General features: G+C 40.1%; 1 non-coding gene across 1 annotated transcript; it reads left to right on the top strand.

Moving 5' to 3' along the window:
• The first annotated feature begins 15180 nt into the window (after positions 1 to 15180).
• On the top strand, positions 15181 to 15284 carry LOC112724162 (small nucleolar RNA R71). The gene has a single exon (XR_003163339.1). It is a non-coding gene; the product is annotated as a small nucleolar RNA R71 (small nucleolar RNA).
• Positions 15285 to 20238: the final 4954 nt, after the last annotated feature.

The raw sequence follows: 20238 nt of genomic DNA on the forward strand, positions 1-20238 counted from the left end.
TAAAAGATGAGTGACGCGGATGCGTGAGGCACGTGAACGCGTCGCTGTGAATTGTGCTAGACGCACAGTTTCAGCGTCGTTTTGGAGCAACTCTCTATTTCCATTTAGGGGCCATAATATCCACGTGACGCAGACGCGTCGCTCACGCTTTGGCATGGGATGAGTGTTTTGCAAGTGACGCGTTCGCGTCAGGGACGTGAACGCGTAGACCGTTTTGTGCTAAACGCACGCCAGCCGCACGATTCCAGCCCAACTTTCTGGGCGTTGGATCTTTACGCCGATTTCCATTTCATGCCCACGCGTGGCCTGCGCGCTCGCGTGGGGTGATCTCTCTTTTTTTTTTAATGCAATTATGCAGTATGCAATATACAGTGCTAATGTAGATGCTATGAATAATTCCAGGTTCAATGAAAATAAAATAAAAACAAACAACATGAAATAAAATTGAAAAAGAAACGATCATACCATGGTGGTTTGTCTCCCACCTAGCACTTTTAGTTAAAGTCCTTAAGTTGAACATTTGATGAGCTTCCTATTATGGTGGCTTGTGCTTAAATTCATCCAAAAATCTCCACCAATGTTTGGAATGCCAACAGCCTCTGGGGTCCCAAACAAGGCACGTAAAGCCTTTGAGCAGCTTCAAACAGATTCTCAGGCTCCCGGGGGTGACGAATGTCCGAATAGATTCCAGGATCCCAAACCTTGCTTTTGCACCAGCCCTTGTCTGTTATTGTATTTTTCCAGCCTGGCGGTTTGGAAGTTGTATTCTCACCAAGATGACTAGACGTCTTTCGAGACCCATTCAATTGAACATGATACCAATCCGTGCTCTTCGAATTGAAGTGTGGAACCTTATTGAATCTTGCACACCAGCTCTGAGTACGAGCCATTTCCTTCTTACTCTTAAAGCCGCAGAGAGCTCTAAGCTGGCCATCTGTTTCAAGCAAACCATATTCAAGTGGAAAAGTAAAGATAAAGGTTAAGGATTGTACCCACTTGAAGCTTGTATTAGGTGGTAATGGCCTTGGGATAGGTGTTTCCAGTGGTTCTGTAAGCTCTACTCCCTTGTATTCTTCTGTGAATTCCTCCACTTCTTTGCAAAATTCTTCAACTGCAATTGCATCTTGATCAAAGTCTTCTATGTCTTCCTCGTCACTCAAGTCATAAGTTGGAGGTTGAGAGAAATCTACCTTGACATCATCTTCGTATTCACTTGGATAAGGTTCTTCAGGCTCAAGGAGTTCAGTTGCGGATGTAAGTTCGTGACTAGAAGAGCTTGATTCATGATCATCACTGCCTATGGAATCAACTTCTTGGTCTGTTCCGTCCAATTTTTCACAACGTATATGCTTTGGAGGTTGTGCACTGTCCTCCTCGGCATCAAATTCGAACTTCTCGGCGGAATCCTTTACAGTTCTCGATTCCCATGGAGGTTCAACATCTCCTAAATCTTCAACCACTTCTTCCTCTACAACTATTATGGCTTCCTCTACTTGTTCCAATACAAAGCCATGCTCCTCATTGTCCACCGAAGTTTCTAGTATCTCCTTCATGCTTCGCTCTTCTTTTGATTCCCCACATATAGCCATGTGAGTACTTTGAGTGCTCAGATATTGGGAAGCTAATTTATTTACTACCTTGGTTAAGGCAGTAGTGAGTTCCAGTAAATCCCTTTGCATCTTCACTTGTCCTTGAAGAAGAATATGAAGGGTGTCATCCATTGGAGATTGGGGTGGATATGAGGGATCATTATTTTGGAGGAACGGTTCATCATAAGAATGTAGTGGTTCTTGGGAGTGATTGGATTGGAATCGGGGTGGATATGGATTAAGGTTATAGGGAGCTCGTGAGTATGGTGGTTCAAAGCTATGTTGAGAGGGTGGTTCAATAGCACAGGGTGGAACTTGTTGATAACTACAAGGGGGTCCACCATATCTATCAGCTTGGTATGCATTGTAGAATGGTCGTCGTCTGTGATACTGTGGAGCGTGTTGTTGTCTAAAGGGTTGATCAAGTCCTCGTGGCTCCATCCATCCTTGATTACGCTGACCTTGATGCATGTTCCTGCTATAGCTTTCTTTCCCTTCAACAATATTAGAACCAAACTCAAAGCGAAAGGGGTGAGAACTCATGGTAGCTAATAAGAATTAAAAATGAAAACAGAAACAAATAAAAAGGCAAAAGAAAAATATTTACAATAACCAATAATAAGGCACACGTTTGCAATTTCCCGGCGACGGCGCCATTTTGACGAACTGATTTCCTATCGGTAAAGAAATTCACAAATATAATCGCGTTGTAAGTATAGCTCCTAAACCAACAGAAAATCTTTTTGTACAAACGTTTGGTTGTCATAAGTAACAAACCCAATAAAATTTATAAACCGAAGTATTCAAACCTCGGGTCGTCTTCTCAAGGAATTACAGGGAAGTATGATTTATTATTGGTTATGAAAAATAGTGTTTTTGAGTTTTTAAAAGGTTTGAACAAGGAACATAAATTGCAGGAATTAATAAATTAATATCTAATAAAACTCTTGGTAAGGTATGAAAATCTGGAAGTCCTATCCTAGTTATCTTTATCGATGGTGATGAGAATTGAGTTTTAATCCCACTTAGTTAACCTTTATTAAAGCAAAGAAAAGTCAAGTGGACTAATTAGTTTGATCCTCAAGTCCTAGTCAATTCCTAAGAAAGGACTAGAGTTATTGGAATTCAATTCAATTAGCAACAATAACAATTATCAATCACGATGAGTTTGATAACTCAAGAGTCTCCAATTAATCAATTAAAACCAAGAATATAAAAAGCTAAATAAGAATCATAAATCTAAAATACCTCAATTTATATTAAATAAAGAAAATCCTAACATGAATGGTTCGTAAGCCAATTTGGCAACATAAGTAATCAACAAATAAAAGCATTAAAGTATCTGAAAGTAAAAGAGAAATATAAAGTAAAAGGAATATTGAACCTATGACTGAAGATGAATTGAACTAAACTAATAGAAATCCTAAAATCCTAAATCCTAAGAGAGAGGAGAGAACCTCTCTCTCTAAAAACTACATCTAATCCTAAATTATGAATTATGATTGTATGATATCCTTCCTCTTTGATTCTTCCATTCTCTGGCTTATATTCTATGTTTCTGGATTTAGAATTGGGCCGAAAAAGGGTCCAGAAATCACTGGGGGTGTTTTCTGCAAATTATGGTGCGTGGCGTTTGTCACGCGTTCGCATAGGTCACGCATTCGCGTCATCTGAGAGTTTTCCTTGTTACGCGTTTGCTTCGGTCACGCGTACCCGTCATTTGCGTTCTGCTCAAGGCACACGTCCGCGTCAGTCACGCGTTCGCGTCGATGCCTTTTTGCGCTAGGCACGCGGCTGCGTCGTCCATGCGTTCGCGTCGCTGCCCTTTTCTTCAAAACTCCATTTTTGTGCTTTTCTTCCATTTTTGTATGTTTCCTTTCTGTCCTCTAAGCCATTCCTGCCTTAGGATATCTGAAAATACTTAACACACAAATCACGGCATCGAATGGTAATAAAGGGTAATTAAAATTAATATTTTTAAAGCATAGGAAACATGTTTTTCACATATATCACATAATAAGGAAGGGAAAGTAAAACCATGCAATTTACATGAATAAGTGGGTGAAGGATTGGATAAATTACTTAAATTGAGCACAAAATACATCATAAAATATGGGTTTATCAATCCTATTTATACACTTTCTATTTTGGTCTTCAAAATTTGGAATGGGCCTTTGGCTTTGGACTTGAAGGAGAGTGGATTCGGATGGCTTGGTTCAAGTGGCATGGGTCAGGGTGGAGTTGGCCAGCTCCCAGGGAAGCACTCCATTTGGAATAGTGAACTCCACATTGACATCTTGTGGCGTGCCAAATTGGTGCTCCTTGTGTGCATTTGGCCTTCCTAGGGTTCAATAAGTGAACGCTACCTTCACTCTTTGAATGTGGCTCTTGCTGAGTCTTCCTCCCCAAGGCTTGAAGCACGAAAACGTTGCCACAAGAGAATGCTACGTTCTAATTTTTGAACGCTACCATTCCTTGGTGCGTGCCTCCCTCTTCGAGCATGATAAAGTTCACAAAAGTGAACGTGGCGTTCAAATTTTTGAACGCTACTTCTTGCCATGCGCCTTGGTGAGCGAGTTCCCTTCATGGGTGCTCTCCTTTGATGAGCACTCCGTTTGCAATTTTGAGCGCTACCTAGTACTTTTTTGTGCCTTCCTCTTGGTTGATGCCCGAAAAAGGTGAGGATAGTGAACTTGGCATTCACTTTTGTGAACGTTACCCTTTTGGTTGGCCAACAATCCTTGCTTCCAAGCCAAGATCCACGAGAAAGGTAAAAGAGTGAACGCTATGTTCACTATTGCAACGCTTTCTTGGCTCTTCCCTTTCTTCCTCATTTCTTCACCTACAAGCAACCAAACAACCAATCAAAGTCTCACCAAAATCACAAGATCTTTGCATTATTCATAAAATCAATTAATTCTATCTTAAACCTTATAATTTTGTGTAAAATAAATGATGTTTGATTGATTCAAAATGATCATGAAAATCCACTCCAATTACTTACTTATTGTGCAAGAAAGTACATAAAACCTAATGAAACTAATGAGAAATGCTTGTAAAACTAGCATAAGATAACTTGTCATCACAACACCAAACTTAAATCTTGCTTGTCCCCAAGCAAGCACTAAACATGAGAAGAAATGAAATGAAATAGAGAAGCACATATCCTTATTTAGCAGATAATTGAATTGAGATCATGGGATTTTATGCAGACAAGATGCAGCTCACTTATTCTTTGCTGATAGATAAGAAATGCTTCTTTGAGGATTGACGAGAGTTGCTGTCATAATTCCTTGCTCTTTGATTGATCCCTTTTTTATTTTTCCTTATTTCTTTTGGTTAAAAAGCTTATTTCTCAATGGTAACTCAGTGTCAAGTGTTGTAGCAGCCTTTTGGCTCAATTTTTCTCCACACTTCTTCACTACAGACACTTGGCTCACAATTCTTCTTAGGAACATTGATGCCCAGCACCTCTTTGGGTTACTAAATGCTTTGTAACTAGGTTGCTCTTGATAATGGACTTTTGGTTGATAATCCTAAATTAGTTAACCCAAGTTACCAAGTTTTAAAAGACTCCTCAGAACCTAATTGTCCAAGCATATCCTAGTACAAAAAACACCACAGCCATATGTCCTAAGGTCTAAGCTATTGGTGTCTAGCCTTATTATTTGTTTCTTTTATTTTTGTTTCCAATCCTTGGCTTTTCTTTTCTTTTTATTTCTTTTCATTAATAAAAGGTTTCATATCAGCAACTAAGTTCACACTACAAAGGACATTCTATTAAGTAGCTTTTATTATTAAGCTTATCATCTAATCAAACAATCACCACCACAGAATTTAATTCTAATTCCTACCACATTGGACACTTACTCTCTATGTCAAACATTTTCTCTTATTGATGCAAAAGGGAAACAAAACATAATTCAGCAAATGAGTGATAACAAGCATTTACACTAGTGTAGACATCAAAATTTGTATTATTTGAACTAACATAAAGGTAGACAGCAAATTCTTATTCAGAACATTTTAAAGCAAAATGAATTTTGTGACAATACAACCTCTCATGGGTGTCTTGCAGCTTTCCTTTTATCATCATCTTTCACTTTTGCATTTCCCTTGGTGATGATTCTTTCAAGAGGTTGAGTGTCTTTTCTGCATAATTATTGGAAGTTGCTTGTTTTTCCAAGCACTTAGGCGAATGGTTAGCATGCATGAATTATGGTAGTTTCTTGAACTTACTTTGGTGAGGGAACACCAAAATTAGTCCCTTGCTACTATCTATGATGCATCAGTTACATGAAACAGTGTGCTTTTGCTAAAAGTAATAAACTAAAAACTAAAAGATAGACAATGGTTTAGTGATTTCCCTGATTGCTTGGAGTTAGTAACTGTTTATGCAGAGGGTTAAAATGTGTTTTTAAATGAGATCTTTAGTGGAACACCAAACTTAGCATCCTTCATTCACCCTTAAATTATTTTGGTGTGCAACACCAAACTTAGCATCCTTCATTCACCCTTAAATTATTTTGGTGTGCAACACCAAACTTAGCTCCTTGCAATACAGATAAGTCTACTTAACCTTTTTATTGAAATAGCTTAGGAAAAGAAAACTACGTCATGGTTGGGTTGCCTCCCAACAAAGGCTCTTTTAATGTCACTAGCTTGACATCCTTCATTCTTGCTCAACTTAACTTATGAATCTCCTTCTCTTTGTCCCAAGAGCCTCCCAAATAATGCTTTGCCCTGTGACCGTTTGTGATGCACGGAAAACTTGTCTCATAACAAATTTCCTTCGGCAAGTGTACCGAATTTGTCGTCAAGTAAAAACTCACAATAGAGTGAGGTCGAATCCCACAGGGATTGATTGATCAAGCAACTTTAACTAGAGGAATGTTCTAGTTGAGCGAATCAGAATTTGAGTTGAGAATTGCAGAAAATTAAATGGCGAGAAAGTAAATAACAAAAAAGTAAATGCTGGAAATAAAGAGCTGAATGTAGATGACGGAAAGTAAATTGCAGAATCTTAAATGGGAATGGGGTAATTGCTCATAAAAGTAAATGACAGAAATTAAAGAGAATGGGTAAGATCAGAAATGGGGAGTTCATTGGGCTCAGGAGATGTTGCATTCTCCGGATCAATTTCATTTTCATCTCTTCCTCAATCAATGCACTCATTGATCTCCTTGGCAATCTTAAGTGATCGAATTATAATTCCTTGTATTTCAATCTCTCAAATCTTGATCAATAGCCAATTCCTTGGTCAATTGCTGATGAGAAGAGATGAAGTATGGTCACTGATTATACCACATGCATTTCCCAAATCAAGTGTTGAGAGGATTATAGTCACATATCCATCCAAACCCAATTTGGTCCAGCATGAGAAAGCATTTCTAGCATGATCTCTTCATTCCTCTTTCAAGGTTCAGAAGAGATCCAAGTTTGAATAGCTTCTTTTCCAAGATAACTACCCAATTGGATGAAGATCGAAAGCTTTCAAGTAAAATCAAGAGAAAAGATAGAAGAAGAATAATAAAAATTAGTATTGATCCATCAAATTACAACAGAGCTCCCTAACCCAATGAAAGGGGTTTAGTTCTTCATAGCTCTGGAAAATGAAAACAAAGATGGAAAATACATGATGAAACTAGAAGTGCAGAGAAAGTAAAATACAGAGAGTAGTTCTATGCCAAGAGGCTCCCTATAATTTCCAACCCTCATTCAATTCAAAGCTACTCCTATATATACTACTCTTCTGATCTTCTAGTTGGCTCTTCATGTCTTGGGTATGGGCCTTTGGATCTTGAGTTTGAAGCAGTTATCTTCTTCATTGGGCTTGGCTTTACTTGCAGAGAGAAAGTGTGAAGTGGGCAGAGACTTTAGCTCAGGACGTTAGAGGTGTTAACGTTCAGCGAAAATATGGGTTTGAGAACGTTAGTGACAATTACCTTTTTCACTAACGTTCCTCACCAAAGTAAGAGCCACGTTAACTTCAACGTTAGTGGTACAAACGTTGCCACTAATGTTGCCTCTATGTCCTTCGCGCACGTTATTGGGACTCACCTTTCCCAGTAACGTTGAGAAGGCTCCCCCTTCCTTACGTTAGAGTCCACATTAACTTAGTTAACGTGGCTCTTTTAACGTAGGCTTGCCAACATTCGAGAATGTTAGTGACACTTACCTTTATCACTAACGTTCCAATGTGCCCTTAGCTCCCACGTTAGAGTCCACGTTAGAGTCCACGTTAACCTAGCCATCTCCAATGTTAGTGACAAAGGTGAATGTCACTAACGTTGGCTCATCATCTCTCCTCCTCACGTTAGCTTCCAGGTTAACTAAGTTAACGTGGGAGTTAACGTGGCTCATTGTGGCTTGTGTGGACTCCTTCCAACGTTAGTGACAACGTTAGGTGTCACTAACGTTGGCGATCACCTTCCTTCTTCACGTTAGCTTCCACGTTAACTAGGTTAACGTGGGAGTTAACGTGGCTTATTGGGGCTTGTGTGGGTTAATCCCAACGTTAGTGACAATGTTTGGTGTCACTAACGTTGTCGACCACCTACTTTCTTCACGTTAGCTTCCACGTTAACTAGGTTAACGTGGGAGTTAACGTGGCTTATTGTGACTTGGCCAACGTTAGTGACAAAGTTGAATGTCACTAACGTTGGCTTCCCCTTTACTTCTTAACGTTAGAGGCCACGTTAACTAAGTTAATGTGGCCACTTATGAGCTTGGTCCAACGTTAGTAATAATGTTAAGTGTCACTAACGTTGGCTCCCTTTCCTTTCTTCCACGTTAGAGTTCACGTTAACTTAGTTAACGTGACTTTTAACGTGGGCAATGATGGCTTCGAGAGCGTTATTGGCGATTACTTTTCTCATTAACTTTGCAAGTTACTCCCATTCCACGTTAGTGCCCACGTTAGTGTAACTAACGAAGCCACTAATGTGGTTCTTCTTTGCTTCCTTTGTCCTGAAATCAAGCAATCAAGTGCATCAAAGTTCTGGTCCAAGTCATGGGAAATGCAACATCAAATTTGTCAATAAATTCATGCAAAATCCTCATGAAATCATGTAAAGTGCACAATGTATGCTTGAATCAAGATGTAAGTGAATATCTACCCAAAACTAGCTTATTTTCTAAGGAAATGCATGAAACTACCCTAAAAACAGTAAAGAAAAGGTCAGTGAAACTGGCCAAAATGCCCTGGCATCACAAGACCAAACTTAAAGCTTGCTTGTCCCTAAGCAAGTACTGGAACAAGAGAATGATGAATGGAATGCCAAGAGAAATGAGTCATTCTTGTGGAGGTCATGCCCCTGGTTTTATGGTGGTTTCATGCATAGCAACTTAGGTTCATTCCTGGCTTTCAGACCTTTATCATGTCCTAGAATACTCACTGTGATTGCATCCCATGAGACTTTTATTCATTGATCCTTTTATTGTTATTTCACGGCTTTTTTGTGTTCTTAGGCTAAGTGCTCTATAAGGGGGCGACTCTTTAAGATAAGCTTTCAGCCAACACTCCCGAACCAGTTGGTTCAAGGTGCTAGGTGTTAAGACACCCCTAAGGACTTACTCCCTCAAGTCTCTTTCCCCCATACATACACACCACAGGCATATAGTTTATTTATTTTCTTTTCTTGAGACCTTGGTGTCCAGCACCTCTTTGGGTTACTAAATGCTCTGTAGTGAGGGTTACTCTTGATAGCGGACTTTCAGCTGATAATCCCGAGTTAGTTAACCCAAGTTACCAAGTGATAAGGCACCCCTAAGAGCTTATTCATCCAAGTAGATCCCTCACACAGGAGCACCACAGACACATGCCTCAAGATTAAAACCATTGGTGCCTAGCCTTATTGCTTACTCTTTTTCTTTTATTTTTCACCCTTTATTGTTCTTTCCCTTTTTCTTATTATGATCTTCTTATTTAGCTAGTCTCATGGGGTGTATTCAAAGCATATGATTCAGGACAGATAGTTGTCTTCCCACCTTATGGTTGAACCAACTTAGCTAACTTATGACTATACCATAAACTCATGAACTTACTCCATAGTATGAACTCCTCTCTGGTCTTTTGAAACACTCATTCTCTTTTTTATTTGATTCAAAGGGACAAGCATACAAGTAAGCAAAGTACGGATGCAGTGACATAAAGACTAGCAAACATAGACCTCTTCAACAAAAAACTTAAAAGACAGAATTTAAAAAGGTTCAAACTAACATTTAACTATTAATCAAGATTGCATTTGGACTTCCAATTTTCAACATTCTAAGTACATGGAATTAAGTGACAATACAACCTTTAGGGGATGGTTTCTAGTTGTCCCCTTTTTGTCATCATCCTGGTCTTTGCTACCTCACTTCCTTGGGTGAAGGTGCACCATTTCCTTATAAGATTCCTGCAAAGTTATTGGAAGTTGCTTGTTCCCAAAGCACTTGAGAAATAGTTAGCTTGCATGTATGCTTGTGACTTCTGAACTTAATTTGGTGTGTCAACACCAAACTTAGTTCCTTGCCCAGTACAGAACCTTGCATATACGCAGAGAACCTCATATCTTGTTGTTTAACAAAACAATTATCAACTAAAATCTAACTAAATCTAAGTGGTTTCCATTGATTGATTGGAGCTAGCAATGTGCTTTGGGAATGGAGTGTGATTCTAACTAAATTCCTTTGGTGGAACACCAAACTTAAAATCACACTTTCACTCTTGAATTGTTTTGGTGTGGAACACCAAACTTAGCTCCTCGGAATACAGGGGAAACAACTTGTGATCCTTATTGAAATAAAGATGAAAAGGAAACAACCTGAGGTTGGGTTGCCTCGCAACAGAGCGCTCTTTTATCGTCGCTAGCTCGACGGTTCCTCCTTTACTTGAGATGGTAATTTACTCTGGGGTTTTCCCCCATGTTGCCCAGATAGTGCTTGAGTCTTTGTCCGTTCACTGTAAAAGTCCTCTCTGAACCTTCATCCATGATTTCGATGTGTCCATATGGTGAAACTTTTGTGACAAGAAAAGGTCCGGACCACCTTGATTTGAGTTTTCCTGGGAATAGTCTCAATTTGGAATTGTAAAGGAGTACTCGCTGCCCCTTTTCGAAACTCCTGGGTGCAAGATGCAGGTCATGTCTTCTCTTTGCCTTCTCTTTATACATCTTGGTGTTTTCATAGGCTTGTGACCTGAATTCCTCCATCTCTTGCAGCTGCAAGATCCTCTTTGCACCAGCAGCAATGCTGTCAAAATTTAGTATCTTGATAGCCCAGAGAGCTTTGTGTTCCAGCTCCAGGGGTAAATGACAAGCTTTCCTATACACTAGTTGATATGGGGACATTCCAATTGGTGTTTTGAATGCTATTCTGTATGCCCAAAGAGCATCATCCAGCTTCTTCAACCAATCCTTTCTTGATGTGCCCACAGTCTTTTCTAGGATCCTTTTTAGCTCTCTGTTGGATATCTCAGTTTGTCCACTTGTTTGGGGATGGTAAGGCGTGGCTACCTTATGTTTTACCCCATATCGTAGGAGAAGAGCTTCTAGTGGTCTGTTACAAAAATGGCTCCCTCCATCACTGATGAGTGCTCGTGGGACTCCAAACCGGCTAAAGATATTCTTCCTAAGGAAGTTCATGACCACCCTGTTATCATTTGTTGGGGTTGCAATAGCCTCTACCCACTTAGAAACGTAATCCACTGCTACCAAGATGTACTTGTTTGCATATGAGGTTGGGAATGGTCCCATGAAATCGATTCCCCACACATCAAACAATTCCAGTTCCAAGATGAAATTTTGTGGCATCTCATTTCTTTTGGGCAAGTTTCCAGATCTTTGGCATTCATTGCAGCTCTTTACTAGTTCTTTGGCATCCTTGAAAAGGGTGGACCAGAAAAATCCGCTTTGTAACACCTTTGCTGTAGTTCTGTCCCCTCCAAAGTGGCCTCCATAGCATGAGCCGTGGCAGTTCCATAGGACCTCTCGTCCTTCTTCTTCCGAAACACATCTCCTAAGGATTCCATCTGAACACTTCTTGAAGAGATATGGCTCATCCCAGACAAAGCATTTTGCATCATTCATGAGCTTCCTTTTTTGATGTTTATTTATCTCTGGAGGTAAGGCCCCAGTTGCCTTGAAGTTGGCAATGTCTGCGAACCATGGTGCTTTGTGAACTGTCATCAACTGCTCATTAGGGAAGAGCTCGTTCACACTTGTATCATGTGCTCCACCTTTATCCTGAGAAATCCTGGATAGGTGATCTGCTACCTTGTTCTCCACTCCTTTCTTGTCTCTGATTTCAATATTGAATTCATGCAGCAATAAGATCCATCTTATTAGTCTTGGTTTTGATTCTTGCTTGGCAAACAAATATTTAAGTGTTGTGTGATCTGTAAAAATAATTACTTTAGCACCAATGAGGTATGATCTAAACTTGTTAAATGCAAAAACTATTGCTAGTAACTCCTTTTCAGTAGTGGTATAATTTCTTTGAGTATCATTAAGGACTTTGCTAGCATAGTATATCACATGGACTAAGTTGCCTTTCCTCTGTCCTAACATTGCCCCAACTGCAAAATCAGATGCATCACACATCAATTCAAACGGTAAATTCCAATCAGGTGGGGAAATAATAGGAGCAGAGGACAACCTCATTTTCAAATTTTCAAAGGCTAACATGCATGTTTCATCAAAGATAAATGGTGTATCAGATACAAGGAGATTGCTTAAGGGCTTGGCTATCTTTGAAAAATCTTTAATAGACCTTCTATAAAAACCAGCATGCCCCAAAAAGCTTCTAATTGCCCTGACATCACTGGGTGGAGGCAGTTTTTCAATAAGTTCTACTTTAGCTCTGTCAACCTCAATCCCTTGGTTAGAAACTTTGTGACCAAGGACTATTCCTCCTGTCACCATAAAGTGACATTTCTCCCAGTTCAAAACCAGATTGGTCTCTTGGCATCTTTTCAATACCAAAGCGAGGTGATGTAGGCAACTAGGGAAGGAATCTCCGAATACCGAGAAATCATCCATAAAAACTTCAATGAATTTTTCTATCATATCTGAAAAGATAGAAAGCATGCAGCGTTGGAAAGTCGCAGGTGCATTACATAGCCCAAATGGCATGCGCCTGTAAGCAAACACTCCATATGGGCAAGTGAATGAGGTTTTCTCTTGATCCCTGGGATCAACCACTATTTGGTTATATCCTGAATAACCGTTGAGAAAACAATAATATGCGTGCCCTGCAAGTCTTTCCAACATCTGATCCATGAATGGAAGGGGAAATGATCTTTTCGTGTAGCCTCATTGAGCTTCCTGTAGTCTATACACATCCGCCATCCTGTGACTGTCCTTGTAGGAATTAGTTCGTTCTTCTCACTGGGAACCACGGTAATTCCTCCCTTTTTTGGGACGACATGCACGGGGCTAACCCAGGGGCTGTCTGAGATTGGGTAGATTACCCCCCTTGCCATAACTTCATAACTTCCTTCTGTACGACTTCCTTCATGATTGGGTTCAACCTCCTTTGGGATTGAATGGATGGTTTGGCATCATCTTCCAGCAGTATCTTGTGCATGCATATGGTCGAACTTATCCCCTTCAGGTCAGCAAGTGTCCAACCAATGGCATCCTTGTGCTGTCGCAGTACTTTGATCAGTTCATCCTCTTGATCTTTGCTGAGGCATGAGCTTATGATCACTGGGTAATTTTCATTTCCTCCTAAGTATGCATATTTGAGAGTGGGTGGCAGTGCTTTGAGTTCAAGTTTAGGTGCTTCTGTCTTTTCGTTCTCTTCCTTTGGTGCACCTGGTATGCCAATTTCTGTTGTTGCAACCTCTTCACTTGATGTACACTCTTCCTCTATTATTCTTTCGGGCTCTTCAGACTCTTCTTCTTCAAAACTCTCCTGCACCTCCTCTTCAAGTGAGTCCAACCTAATACATTCTCCCAGTTGTTCTTGTGGGTAACTCATGGCCTTGAACACATTGATCGTCATCTTTTCATTGTGTAATTTCAGGGTGAGATCTCCTTTTTGTACATCAATGACAGCTCCAGTAGTGGCCAAGAATGACCTTCCCAGGATGATGGAAGCCTTGGCTTCCTCCTGCATGTCCAGCACTACAAAGTCTGCTGGGAAGATAAAATCTCCCACTTTCACCAGCAAATCTTCTACGACGCCATACGGGAACGTGAACGATCGGTCTGCCAATTGTAGGGCCATCTTTGTTAGTTTAGCCTCCTCAATCTTCATCTTTCTCATCATAGCTACCGACATCAAATTGATGCTGGCTCCTAAGTCACAAAGAGCTTTCTCCACTGTGATTTCCCCTATAATACAAGGGATCTGAAAACTCCCAGGATCCTTCAATTTCTGGGGCAGTTTGTGCTGAATGATAGCACTACATTCTTCGGTTAATATCACAGTCTCGTTGTTCTTCCAGCTTCTTTTCTTAGTCATTAGCTCCTTTAAAAACTTGGCGTAGAGTGGCATTTGTTCTTTTGCTTCAACAAAGGGTATGTTGATTTGTAGTTTCTTGAAGATTTCCAAAAATATCGAAAACTAGTTGTCATCCCCCTTCTTCTTTAATTGCTGAGGATATGGGACTCTTGGTACGTCTGGCTTCAGTACTCCTTCCCCTTTTTGTGAACTCAGATTAGGAACTTGAGCTCCATCCTGCTCTTCTTCCTCTTTATCTGAGTCCTTTTCTTGTTGTTTCTGGGGGGTTTCCTTCAGTTCCTTCCCACTCCGAAGGGTGATAGCCTAACACTCCTCCCTTTGTGTTGAGCTAGTATTGCTGCGAAGGTTGTGGCTGGAAATTTGTTTGAATAAGTAGCCAATTTGTGTCTCAAGTTTCTTGATGGCAGCATCCTGATTCTGCATATTGGACATCACTTCTTCTCGAAATGCTTTACTATCTTGAATCTCTTTGCCTATGCCTTCAAGTAGATTCTCAATCCTTGAGAGTCTGTCATCAAATGATTGTAGATCGGGATTAGAGGTGGAAGGATGAGGTAAGTTATTTTGGTTTTGATGTGGATGTGGAGAGGTGTTGTTATGGGAGTGTTGATATGGTCTAGATGTGAAATGTTGGTAAGCTGCATTGTTGGGATTTAGGCGTCTTTGATTAAAACTTTAGTCTTATTGATTTCCCCACCCAACGTTTGGGTGATTCCTCCATCCAGGGTTGTAGGTCTTGGAGTATGGATCATGGTTTTTTCTAGGTGAATTCCCAATGTAGTTGACTTGCTCTTGACTTCCCTCTGCTTCTTCATTCACTCCTTCTTGGGTTGTTGATGAAGTGGTGATTGCTGCTACTTGGTTCCTCTCCATCTTCTTGGTTAGGTCAGCCAGCTGCTTGGTAATGAGCTTGTTCTGAGCCAGCAGAGCATCTACATTGTTTAGCTCCATCACTCCTCTAGTGTTCCCTCTTTCGGAAGCATAGAAGTAGTCATTCTCTGCTACAGTTTCAATGACATCTATGGCCTCCTCAATGGTCTTCTTCTTGTTCAAAGATCCTCCAGATGAATGGTCTACGGCCTTCTTTGACTCATAAGAGAGCCCTTCATAGAAAATGTGCAGCTGCACCCATTCGTTGAACATGTCAGGTGGACACCTCCTTGTCAGGTCCTTAAACCTCTCCCATGCTTCATACAGAGTCTCACCATCTTGTTGCCTGAAAGTTTGGACTTCAGCTCTCAGCCTATTGATTCGTTGAGGGGGTAAAATCTTGCTAAGAATTTGTTCACCACATCTTCCCAAGTTGTCAAGCTCTCCTTTGGGAAAGACTCCAGCCACTTAGCTGCCTTATCCTTGAGTGAGAATGGAAATAAGAGCACTCTATAGGCGTCAGGATGAACACCATTAGACTTCACTGTGTCACAAATTCTCAGAAAGGTGGTTAGATGTTGATTGGGGTCTTCTTGGACACTTCCTCCGAACGAACAGTTGTTCTAAACAAGGGTGATGAGCTGTGGTTTCAGTTCAAAATTGTTGGCGTGGATGGTTGGCTTTTGAATGCTACTTTCACAGTTTCCTGGGTTTGGATTGATGTAAGAGCCTAAAACTCTTCTATCCTCCCCAGCATGATTTGCTCGACCTCCTTTGCCATGGTTGTGAGTCTCTTCTTCATGATGGTTTTCCATGTTTTCTTCCATGTTTGGTTCAACGTATTCCTCCTCTTCCTCAGCACCAACTACTCTTTTTCCTCTTGCTTTCCTCCTTAATCTCAAGAAGGTCCTCTCAGGTTCAGAATCAAAGGAAGTTGAATCCCCGCTTCTTCTCCCTGTCATACAACCAACAAGTACAAGCAAGGAAAATAGATGCAGAAAGTATTTCTGTCAAAATTACTGTTAGTGTGAGTGATACAATATATCAAACAGTTAGTGGGTTAGTGAAATGAATGGTAAATAACTAAAAACGAAAAAGTAGGGGGAATGGAAGAAATTAACTAAAACTGAAAGTAAATTACTCAAACAAAAAATTAAATCAAACAAAAATAAAATGCTCAATCTAGTGATCCTCCAATTTAATCATTGTTGATGTACAATCAATCCCCGGCAACGGCGCCATAAACTTGATGCACGGAAAACTTGTCTCATAACAAATTTCCTTCGGCAAGTGTACCGAATTTGTCGTCAAGTAAAAACTCACAATAGAGTGAGGTCGAATCCCACAGGGATTGATTGATCAAGCAACTCTAACTAGAGAAATGTTCTAGTTGAGCGAATCAAAATTTGAGTTGAGAATTGCAGAAAATTAAATGGCGGGAAAGTAAATAACAGAAAAGTAAATGCTAGAAATAAAGAGCTGAATGTAGATGACGAAAAGTAAATTGCAGAATCTTAAATGGGAATGGGGTAATTGCTCATAAAAGTAAATGACAGAAATTAAAGAGAATGGGTAAGATCAGAAATGGGGAGTTCATTGGGCTCAGGAGATGTTGCATTCTCTGGATCAATTTCATTTTCATCTCTTCCTCAATCAATGCACTCATTGATCTCCTTGGAAATCTTAAGTGATCGAATTACAATTCCCTGTAATTCAATCTCTCAAATCTTGATCAATAGCCAATTCCTTGGTCAATTGCTGATGAGAAGAGATGAAGTATGGTCACTGATTATACCACATGCATTTCCCAAATCAAGTATTGAGAGGATTATAGTCACATATCCATCCAAACCCAATTTGGTCCAGCATGAGAAAGCATTTCTAGCATGATCTCTTCATTCCTCTTTCAAGGTTCAGAAGAGATCCAAGTTTGAATAGCTTTTTTTCCAAGATAACTACCCAATTAGATGAAGATCGAAAACTTTCAAGTAAAATCAAGAGAAAAGATAGAAGAAGAATAATGAAAATTAGTATTGATCCATCAAATTACAACAGAGCTCCCTAACCCAATGAAAGGGGTTTAGTTATTCATAGCTCTGGAAAATGAAAACAAAGATGGAGAATACATGATGAAACTAGAAGTGCAGAGAAAGTAAAATACAGAGAGTAGTTCTATGCCAAGAGGCTCCCTATAATTTCCAACCCTCCTTCAATTCAAAGCTACTCCTATATATACTACTCTTCTGGTCTTCTAGTTGGCTCTTCAAGTCTTGGGTATGGGCCTTTGGATCTTGAGTTTGAAGCAGTTATCTTCTTCATTGGGCTTGGCTTTACTTGCAGAGAGAAAGTGTGAAGTGGGCAAAGACTTTAGCTCAGGACGTTAGAGGTGTTAATGTTCCGTGAAAATATGGGTTCGAGAACGTTAGTGACAATTACCTTTTTCACTAACGTTCCTCACCAAAGTAAGAGCCACGTTAACTTCAACGTTAGTGGCACAAACGTTGCCACTAATGTTGCCTCTATGTCCTTCGCACACGTTATTGGGACTCACCTTTCCCAGTAACGTTGAGAAGTCTCCCCCTTCCTTACGTTAGAGTCCACGTTAACTTAGTTAACGTGGCTTTTTTAACGTAGGCTTGCCAACCTTCGAGAACGTTAGTGACACTTACCTTTATCACTAACGTTCCAATGTGCCCTTAGCTCCCACGTTAGAGTCCACGTTAACTAGGTTAACGTGGCCTCTAACGTGGCTGTGCTAGCCATCTCCAACGTTAGTGACAAAGGTGAATGTCACTAACGTTGGCTCATCATCTCTCCTCCTCACGTTAGTTAAGTTAACGTGGGAGTTAACGTGGCTCATTGTGGCTTGTGTGGGCTCCTTCCAACGTTAGTGACAACGTTAGGTGTCACTAACTTTGGCGATCACCTTCCTTCTTCATGTTAGCTTCTACGTAAACTAGGTTAACATGGGAGTTAACGTGGCTTATTGGGGCTTGTGTGGGTTAATCCCAACGTTAGTGACAATGTTTGGTGTCACTAACATTGTCGACCACCGACTTTCTTCACGTTAGCTTCCACGTTAACTAGGTTAACGTGGGAATTAACGTGGCTTATTGTGACTTGGCCAACGTTAGTGACAAAGTTGAATGTCACTAACGTTGGCTTCCCCTTTACTTCTTAACGTTAGAGGCCACGTTAACTAAGTTAACATGGCCACTTATGAGCTTGGTCCAACGTTAGTAATAATGTTAAGTGCCACTCATGGGAAATGCAACATCAAATTTGTCATTAGATTCATGCAAAGTCCTCATGAAATCATGTAAAGTGCACAATGTATGCTTGAATCAAGATGTAAGTAAATATCTACCCAAAAATAGCTTGTTTTCTAAGGAAATACATGAAACTACCCTAAAAACAGTAAAGAAAAGGTCAGTGAAACTGGCCAAAATGCCCTGGCATCAGTTTGCTGTGAAATTGATCTTTGTTACTTCATCTAGGAGTTCAAGGCTTCCATAAGGGAGAACCTTTGTCACCAAGTAGGGGCCAGTCCATTTGGAGTTGAGTTTGCCAGGGAAAACTTTGAGCCTGGAGTTATACAAGAGTACTTGCTGTCCTGGTTTGAACTTCTTCTCTAAGATTCTTTTGTCATGCTATCTCTTAGCTTTTTCCTTGTATATCTTAGCATTTTCATAGGCTTCCAGTCTGAACTCATCCAACTCATTTAGTTGCAATAACCTCTTCTCTCCTGCTACTTGAGAATCAAGGTTGAGGAGTTTAGTGGCCCATAAGGCTTTATGCTCAAGCTCTACAGGGAGATGACAAGACTTGCCATATAATAACTGAAAAGGGGACTTTCCAATAGGAGTCTTGAATACTGTTCTATATACCCATAGGGCATCTTCTAATTTTCTGGCCCAATCCTTTCTTGTGCTCCCTACTGTTTTCTCCAAAATCCTCTTCAACTCCCTATTTGCAAGCTCTGCTTGGCCATTGGTCTGTGGATGATATGGTGTAGCTACTTTATGCATCACCCCATATTTGTGAAGTAGTTTCTCCATCTGTTTGCTGCAAAAATGACTACCACCATCACTAACAAGACCCTTAGGCACTCCATATCTAGTAAAAATGTGCTTCTTCAGGAATTGAAGGACAATTTGTGCATCACATGTGGTTGTTGCTATGGCTTCCACCCACTTTAAGACATACTCTACTGCCACAAGTATGTATTTAAAAGAATATGAGGGTGGAAAGGGGCCTATAAAATCTATGCCCCAAAGATCAAAGAGTTCTACCTCCAAGATGTAGTTCTGAGGCATCTCATTCCTTCTTATTAATCCTCCAGCTCTTTGGCACTCATTGCATTGATGAATGAACTCTCTAGCATCCTTGAAGATGGTTGGCCAATAAAATTCATTTTGAAGTACTTTGGCTGCTGTTCTTTTTGGTCCAAAATATCCACCATAAGCTGAACCATGACAATGCCATAGTATGTCTCTCATCTCACTCTCAGGAACACATTTCCTAATCATTCTATCTGGACAACTCTTGAATAAGAATTGTTCATCCCATAAGAATTTCTTGGCCTCATTGAGCAGCTTCTTTACTTGTTTCTTGGTGAATTCTTGGGGAATCTTCCTTCCAACCTTGTAGTTTGCAATGTCTGCAAACCAGGGAGCTTGTTGGATTTGTAAGAGGTGTTCATCTGGAAAGCTTTCATTTACTGAATGTGGAGCTTGATTAGCTTCTTGTGGTAGTCTTGACAAGTGGTCTGCTACTTGGTTCTCATTCCCTTTTCTATCTCTCACTTTAATGTCAAATTTTTGTAGCAGCAGCACCCACCTAATAAGCCTTGGCTTTGAATCCTGTTTAGACATAAGATACTTGAGAGCAGCATGATCAGTATATACTATAACCTTTGAACCAATCAAGTATTGTCTAAATTTATCAAATGCATATACAATTGCCAAGAGCTCTTTTTCTGTGGTGGTATAATTTTTCTGTGCTTCATTCAACACCTTGCTAGCATAATATATAACATGATGCAGCTTGTCTTTCTTTTGCTCCAATACAGCACCAATTGCAAAGTCACTTGCATCACACATAAGTTCAAAAGGCAATTCCCAATCTGGGGGTATGATGATTGGTGCTGTAGTGAGTTTTCTCTTTAAAGTTTCAAAGGCATGCTTGCAATTGTCATCAAAGATAAAAGGATTATCAATCACTAGAAAATTACTTAGTAGTTTTGCTATTTTTGAAAAATCTTTAATAAATCTCATGTAAAAACCAGCATGTCCAAGAAAACTTCTCACTGCTTTAACATTAACAGGTA

This window comes from Arachis hypogaea, chromosome 11 (genome assembly GCF_003086295.3).
Source record: "Arachis hypogaea cultivar Tifrunner chromosome 11, arahy.Tifrunner.gnm2.J5K5, whole genome shotgun sequence".
NCBI lineage: Eukaryota > Viridiplantae > Streptophyta > Magnoliopsida > Fabales > Fabaceae > Arachis > Arachis hypogaea.